This window comes from Epinephelus lanceolatus, chromosome 17 (assembly GCF_041903045.1).
Source record: "Epinephelus lanceolatus isolate andai-2023 chromosome 17, ASM4190304v1, whole genome shotgun sequence".
NCBI classification, from domain to species: domain Eukaryota; kingdom Metazoa; phylum Chordata; class Actinopteri; order Perciformes; family Serranidae; genus Epinephelus; species Epinephelus lanceolatus.
The window spans coordinates 15,501,605-15,509,770 of NC_135750.1; the positions used below are offsets into that span (position 1 = coordinate 15,501,605).

The 8,166-nt window shown below is 39.1% G+C and overlaps 1 protein-coding gene across 4 annotated transcripts in view; it reads right to left on the reverse strand.

Moving 5' to 3' along the window:
* ccser2a (coiled-coil serine-rich protein 2a) overlaps window positions 1-4,406 on the reverse strand; it is a 72,459-nt gene extending 68,053 nt beyond the window's left edge. For all 4 annotated transcript variants that reach the window (XM_033613666.2, XM_033613669.2, XM_033613668.2 and 1 more), the window contains exon 1: window positions 3,818-4,406. The gene's annotated coding sequence lies outside the window, so the exon portion shown is untranslated. The remainder of the gene's footprint in view (window positions 1-3,817) is intronic.
* Window positions 4,407-8,166: the final 3,760 nt, after the last annotated feature.

Sequence of the window (8,166 nt, forward strand, 5' to 3'; positions counted from 1 at the left end):
AGCAGGTCGCACACTGTGATTGAGAGTGACTCAGCACTGTTTGTGCAGAGATGCTGAAAGCAAACTTTTACTTTCAAAACTAAGCTTGCAGTCTCCAGCACATCAGTCATCCAATGTCTTGTCCCAAGGACATAAAGACTCTATAATATCACATGACTCAAAGCCTCGAGGGATTACTGCATGAGACGTAAAGGTTTTAAAGAGAGCAAGCCCACGGCCTGGTGTAGTGCAAGCTCAGAGCGGTTACATCACCTGAGGCTAATAAGACACAGAGTGACTGGATGAAGCAGAGGCACACACTTCATTTTATCTGTCAGAGAAGCTGATATAAGATCCATGACAGGTGACATGCTGACAAGTGCAGACACCTGGTGGGGCACATACTGAATCTGCCACGCTTCTGCCATCAATAAAGGAACAGCATGCAGTCCACACATCATATTAAGTACTGCCAGACAAATAGTAACAGCAATGACAGGAAATGCATTTGTGACAGAAAGTGCCTGTCTTTATCTGCTTCTTCTAACTTTTTCTTTTATTTATTTCTACTTACAGACCATGCACATGCACGCAGGTGTTCTGTGCACCTCTGTTCAGGTAGATAATGGACAGAGATGGAATCAATCAAGCACAGTCTGTGAAAACGCTCATACAGTCCAGACATCAGGTCTAATCATGCAAAGTGAAAACACCTGTCTGGGTCTACCAATGGTATGCAGGAGATTTAGATTAAACAAATTATTGTGCTCCAGCAAAGCTGAATTATATACCTTGAAACTCGATGCCAGCATGTTTTTCTGACAACTGTGCATTGCAAAACAATGACATCAAACTGTTTCTACGCTGCTGGAAACTTGCAACAATAAGGAGTAATGGCAGAGAGAAGAAAAAGTCCCCAACATGGTTTCATTTGACAAGGAAATATTACAACAGTTGCCTGTGATCCCTGTAAAATGATAATATAAAGCAAAGGTGGACACACCTGCAATATGCTGAGACATCTTCCTATGCAATATGTGCTTAAATTTAAGGGATGCCATGTATTTGATGCTCTCAGCATGAGTGCCACTGCTTCCCAACTATGCACCGTGTCCACTACCGAGGGTAAATATTCTATGTTATAATAACATTAGCACCAAACAGGCCGGCTTAGCTGATTCTTTCTTGGACTAAGAAAACCTACACTAAAACAAAGATTGTACAAATATTCTCTCATGATGACAGACAGACTGTAGCCCCACTGTGTTCAGACTCAGAGACAAAACAAGGAATCAATGAGGAAATCGTACCATTAAAATTTGTGCTTTTCCTACTATAACATGTCACAATATCTGCTGTGAAACAAGCCTATTCCAAGCTGAGTCAAATATTTCTGACATTTCAGCAACGGCTCATTGTGTCTTGGCAATAAATGTCATCATCGGGCCAATAATGACCACACATTAGCTGCTACCACCCTGCATTGTGTTCATAATGACACCTGTGCAAACACACTATTTGGAGTAAAAGAACAGAGAGACTCATACACGGTGAAAAACACTCAACCCATTCCATATAATAGTGCTGCTTTCTGTGCAGAAAACATCACTTATATACAACCTGCAATCTCAAAAGAACAGTTACCACATATCACAGTGCAAATGAGGACGCTGTAAATGTATCACTTGCTAGAAAAATGTAATAAAAAAGTTTATTGTTTAACGTCTAACACTTAAACGTCGCTCCTCATCTTCCACAAATCAAGGCAGGGCTATTTTCCTCAGCCATGCCATCTCTCACTATCATTTCCCGATTCACCCACTGATGCTGTAATTTAGGTCAACATTTTTCATCACAGCCTTTGAAATTTTTAAGACTTCAGGGTATATCAATCACCTCACCAAAGACTCCCACCGACACATGAAAATCAATTGCAAAGTAAAATGTGAATAAGGTAAAAAGTGCTGCTATATATTACAGTGTTTGGGATTTATAATTTGAAGGGCATTTCCTGAACTTTCAAGGGCGTTTTCGCCCCAAGCGCCTGTCAATTTCTGACCCCGTGTCAGTGCATCTGAGATCCTGTGTCTACAGTCTGCTACACTCTGAGCTATTCTGAGCCCTTAAACATCTGTGGTCTTACCCAGGGAACTGATAAGCGTGGCTAAGTATAGCACTAATGATAGGCCACATAGAGAGAGAGTAGAGGGCACGGAGGATCAGAGAGAAGTCAAATCGATTCGCTGGGCTCTGAGCATAACACACACATGAAAACAAGCACAAAACTTTTCATTATTCGCCGTAACCAAATCTCTGGACATTTTAAGTACTCAGCTATTAGATCCCTCTTTGATTTCGAGCTATAGTCAGTGGGACAGAAGAGTGTGCAAACAAAATCTCCATGTTGTTCCAATAAGTAAGATCTGAGAGAATTGACAGCACACAATGAATGCTAAAGTGCGTAGGATGCACACAGCTCATGTCTAATGTTTTGAAAGGTTCTTTAACTCTCACCTACGTGGCCTCCATCAGTCTGTGATTTCTGGCGTTGCAACACAAATGACTCAACACTTCTCTGTGCTGTAAGAAGTCACTTTTAGCATCATGCAACCACATTTTATCATCTTATCTTGGCCTCAAGGTCGCCCTTAGGGGGCATAACAGCGTCTTGGAATGACTAGCATGCGCAGGGTAATGTGTATAATGTGCATCTTCACACATAGCTAGACACTGACAGTTAGGGCACACACGAAGACAGGCAGACAACAGAGACACAGTCAGGGAAAACTCGCACATAATGAACTGCAATTTGGGGGGTCTTTCGCAGGCAGACACATAGTGGAGACATTCAGCTGTTGTTGAGGGGAATCAGATTGTAAACACACCCTCAGCTAAGGTGGCGCTCCACAACCTATGCCAACAGGTGCCTGAGGAACACACACATGGATTTGCATGTGTGTGTGTGTGTGTGTGTGTGTGTGTAAACGCAACCCCACCCTGACACCGAGCACAGAGGAGTGTCCATCTCACTTACACTAAGGGCAATCAGTCATGCCTTATCCTAATGTGTGCTGGCGCGTTGATGCCATGGCGCTTTGCACCGTCTGGGGCACAGCCTAAAATGGTACACACACATAGTTATGACGCTTGACTGACAGCAACTTCAGTTGTGGTGTAAAAATATGAATATGTGAGGCTGCGCTGCGTGGTATAAAAACCCTGGTTAAATTTGAACTCCTGTCTGAGCGGAGCGTGAAGGCTCATGAGTCATCTTAAGTTACCCTTTAATCCTGACATGTGCATGAGGAACATACATCTCAGTGGTGTGTGACTCAAACGACACTGAGCTCCCTTCAAGTACCAACTACTGAGCCACACAGAGAGGACTGTGTAACACTTGTCAAGCAGAAACACTTTACACATTATGAAATTACCGTGCACATAATTTCTGCTAGAAATTGTTATGTAATAAGTAACTTTTTATAGGCTTATTACATAAAGGATTGGTCATCCTCATTCATGGTACAGTGACTCTTTCCAGGGCATGTTATGACTGTGGGGGTGATGTTGTGACGTCAGAAAACATGGCCTCTTCTGCTTCACTGGGCATCACTGGGGAATATCATTACAGGCTCTTCTGGGGTTGTTTTGCTTTCATTAGTTTAATAAAATACACATGAAAAAAGCATGTAGCCACCATGTTATGTACCCACAAATATATAATGACAAAAATAAGGAGATTTAATACAACATAAAGACAGTCAATATTGTTTTCCCATCATTTCACAGTCATAATATGACTTATAGCCTGAAACATGTGTAATATGGTTGCACTTACCTGAATTATGCAGTTAAAAGCATGTTTACAGCCTCAGCCATGGGTCAGCAAACAGTCCACTTGTTTGTTGTCTTCATAACATGTTGTAAAGTGAAGCGGAGGTAGCTCAGTCTTTTACTTTCCGTTTAAAACAGTCTTCAAACAGTAGGATTCATTGAAGTAGTGGTAGTTAGCCCATAGTCATTGGGCTGCACAAGTTCAATGAGAAGCTATCAAGTCTCTAAATGTACTTATGTTGACAATTAAGACGAGATAACTGGAAAAAAGACGAGTAAAATGTTGGGAATTCCTCTTGTTTCCATGAAGTACTTCCAATTTAAGGTTATAACAGCCCGGAGCTACTGTATCATTGAGCCGTTGGTGTAACTGTCACGATGTCAACACCGACCAACTGATGATACCGATCGTTACCGACTGTGAAAAAATAAAAAAAACGGTCCGTAAAGCGACGCGAAGACTGAAACAAACAACAGACGTGTAAATGCTGTAAAATCCTCATAGAAAACAGCCTCTAAATTAAAGTAACCACAGCAGTGACCACACGGCACAGACTGACTTCCCAAAGCAGTTTATCATTCCGACATCGTCCTCCTCGCGCTCCCAGCTGGGCGGAGCGTCCATGGAAGTCAGCTGGGTCTCAAAGGGTGACAGTGGTGCAGCTAATCTCAAAGTGCTGCTTATTTTTAGAGCTTTGTGTGCTTGTTTTGTAATGATTCAATTAGTTTAACGGAGTGTGAATGTATTAAAAAGGTAGTTCCGCTCACCAACGGCAAACTAGCTTGGAAACTACAGTGGTCTGTTGGTGTGACGTCAGAGTATAATGAGAGACACGTGTGTAGTGGTGGTGTGCCAAGAGAAAATCACTTTCCTTTCAGAGTTGGGTTTAATTCTTATCTATGTATAATTTTCCAGTAACCCCTAAGGAATTTGCTACAGTTTTTGATACCTTTCCCCTATGCCGCTGACTACACTAAGAAAAATCTCCCAATCTCCCAAAAATAATAGAGTCATATGTGCCCTATTTAACAAGATGTCTCTATTTCATATATTGTGGCATATTGGAATCAGCTTGTAAATTATTTATATATTGGAAGAAAGTTTGGATGCTTCCTCATAAACACCTGATTGTGAATACGGTTAAGCAGGTGTCCTTTAAAATTATTCATAAATACAACCCTGCCAATCACTACATGCAAAAATACAAAAAAAGGACATTAACACATACTGCTCTCTCTGCAATGAATATTCTGGAACTGTGTCACACCTTTTATGGCTTTGTTCTCACACCAAGAAATTCTGGAAGGACTTTTGCAGATTTATCATGGACCATGCCTCTACAAAAGGATGTTGAACACTATTTGAAACTGCTTTTAGATTCAACCAACAAAAAGGCTATTAGGACACTTGACATTTGTATGTCTTATAATATCCTTTTGTAGTATGTTATCCCCCTGGCTTTCCGTTTCTGTTATTGTTGGGTTTTGTATCCTGTCAGCTGTATATTGAGTCCTTGTACTGTATTATTTGAATAAAGAATGATTAAAAAAATAGTTGTGTGCATGCGAAAGTAATCATCAAAAAGCACTAATGGGATATGAATAATTTTTACCCAGCTGTGGAAAGTAACTGGGAACATTTACTCTATTTAGGTACAATACTGAGGTACTTGTTTGTCCAGTATTTCCATTTTCTGCTACTTAAACTCAGTTCACAGGAAGATATTGTATTTTTTACACCACTAGGCTACATTTATTTGATAACTTGGAGGTTCAGATTAATGGTACAAAATCTAAATATACCAGCTACCCAGCAGTATCTAAAGCAGGGGTGTCAAACTCATTTTAGTTCATGGGCCACAGCAGCCCAATTTGATCTCCAATAAAACCATCACACAATAACCCATAAGCACCATCAGCTCCAATGTTTTCCCTTTTTTGTGTGTAAAGAATTACAATTACATTCTCTAGATGTTTATCCTTTTACAAAACAGATGAACAGCCTGAGATGTCTTAAGAAATGTAAGTGCAGTTTTAACAATATGTCTCAGTTTTTCCACATTCACTCAGACTGTCATTACATGTGCATTTATCCACACATTTCCTGATACAGATTCTTTTGAACTGAGGCTGCTAAATGACAATAGTTTGTACAATGTTCAATATCTGTAAACATGGTCACAGTAAGTATTTATTGTTATATTAGAAAACTGTATCCTGGTCAGGGTGGAAAAGCCTCTAAAACAGAATTTTACATGGAGTAGGCATTGTTTAAAATGCTCCTGAAACTTGGCACCTCTTAGTCCAGTCAGCCAGTGGGCTGGATTGGACCCTTTGGTGGGCCGTATGTTTGACACCCCTGATCTAAAGTAACTAAAATTTACTTTAACGTTATCATCAGCAGCATTAAGGTATTATACACATTAATGTATCAATAATTATAATACAATTATACAGAATTTAGATTGTTATGAAATTAGTGAAACTGTATGATGATTTTTGGTACTTTATGTAAAGACTTTTACTTGTAACAGAGTATTTCTACACTATGGTATTGCTACTTTTACTAAAGTAGATTTAGATACTAATACAAAATCTTATCTGCAAATAAAGGTATTAACTGATCCTGTGGGAAGGGAATTTATCAGCCACCCAGCAATATTTAAAGTAATTAAAAGAAGCAGCACCTTTAACATCAGCAACATTTAGATTTTGTTTATATTAAGGCACCAATAATATCACACATTTATAGAAAATGTATTATTCAGAAATGTGTCAAACTGCATAAACATTTTATTTTACTTTTGGCACTTTAAGTAAAGTTAATGCCAATACTTGTGTATTTTTACTTAAGTTAAAAGTTGAATACATGACTTTTACTTGTAACAGTCATGTATTTCCACACTGTGGCATTGCTATTTCTACTCAAGTAGAAGATCTGAGTACTTCCACCCCTGTTATTACCTTATGCTTAGTAGCACTTATACCCTAGAAAGCTGTTGTTAGTTGGAGTAGTATGTCTTGTGGTTCTAACTAATGGCTTTTGAGGCAAAAAGAATAAAAAATATTATAATGCTTGATAAGAAAAACATTTGGGTTGTTGGGTTATAACCTTGTGCTGAGTAAGCTATTTACTCCACTTCATTACTTTAATTACTGTAGTTTGTGGTTTCTCATATTATAAAAGAGCACAACTGTCCCTACCTCTAAGATGTGAGAGGAGGATAGAGGATTTAATTAACACACTTCATTTGGAAAGGACAAGGTGTGCCCTGAAAGGCAGGCTCCAACAATGCAGTCTTGCAACCACAAATCTAGCACAACAGCTCAAACCGTAGCAAGCACTGCACAACAACTGAGATGACTGAAGAGTGATGGGTCTCTGTGGGTGGAGGGAGGTGGGAGTGGAGAAGTGGTGTGGGTATGGGAGGGTAGACTTGTGACTATGGGGATAATGGTCAGCTTGTTATTGTTCTCTTTCTTATTATTTTATGTTGATGTAGCCTAATTGCACTTTATTTCATACTACCTTTTGGACTTTTACCTTCGTAGAAATTTGAATACATTTACTTGTAACAGAGTATTTCAACACTGTGGTATTGCTACTTTTTCTGAAGTAGAATATCTAAGTACTTCCACCCCTGTTATTACCTTGTGCTTAGTATAAACCAGTATAGCACAAGAGAGTTGTTAGTTGTCATAGAAGGCTTAGTGGTGGTGCCATTTTCTAACTAATGTTTCTTTTAGTAAAGACAAAAACACAAACAAAGTTACATGGATCAGTTGTAAGCCATTGATAAGAAAAATATTTGGGTTGCCAGGTTGGGAAACAACCCTTAGGTTAGTCAAACTGTCTGAATGATTAACCAAACAGCTGAAGGGGTTTTAACGACCTGTATAGTGACCAAAGGCTTTTCTTTACCTGACCTACAACCACTATAAAGAAAAATAATTATACAAGTAGATGCAACTTCTAAACCCCCTTTAAAGGCGGCCTTATTAGAGGGTGGTGTCTACAGCCATAGTAGCCTAATTCCTTCTCTAATAGCACAATAAACAACAATACATGTGAAATTTTAGGCTTTAAAGCTCCCCAGAACTGTTGTGTTAGAGATTACAGACTCATGCATGCTTTAATAAAAGCATTAGTTAATGTCACACCTTAAGGTGTTGTACAAAGCCTTATAAGACTCTCTAAGAACTTTGCTGATGACTAGGGGATGATCGCACAATAGCAGATGTTGTTATTGTGGTAATTTTATTTTGTGGTTAGTTAATGCTAATTTGGTTCAGTTAAATTATGCTTGTTTAATCATCAGTGTAATATAATCAAGCTTTATTGCACAATGTGCC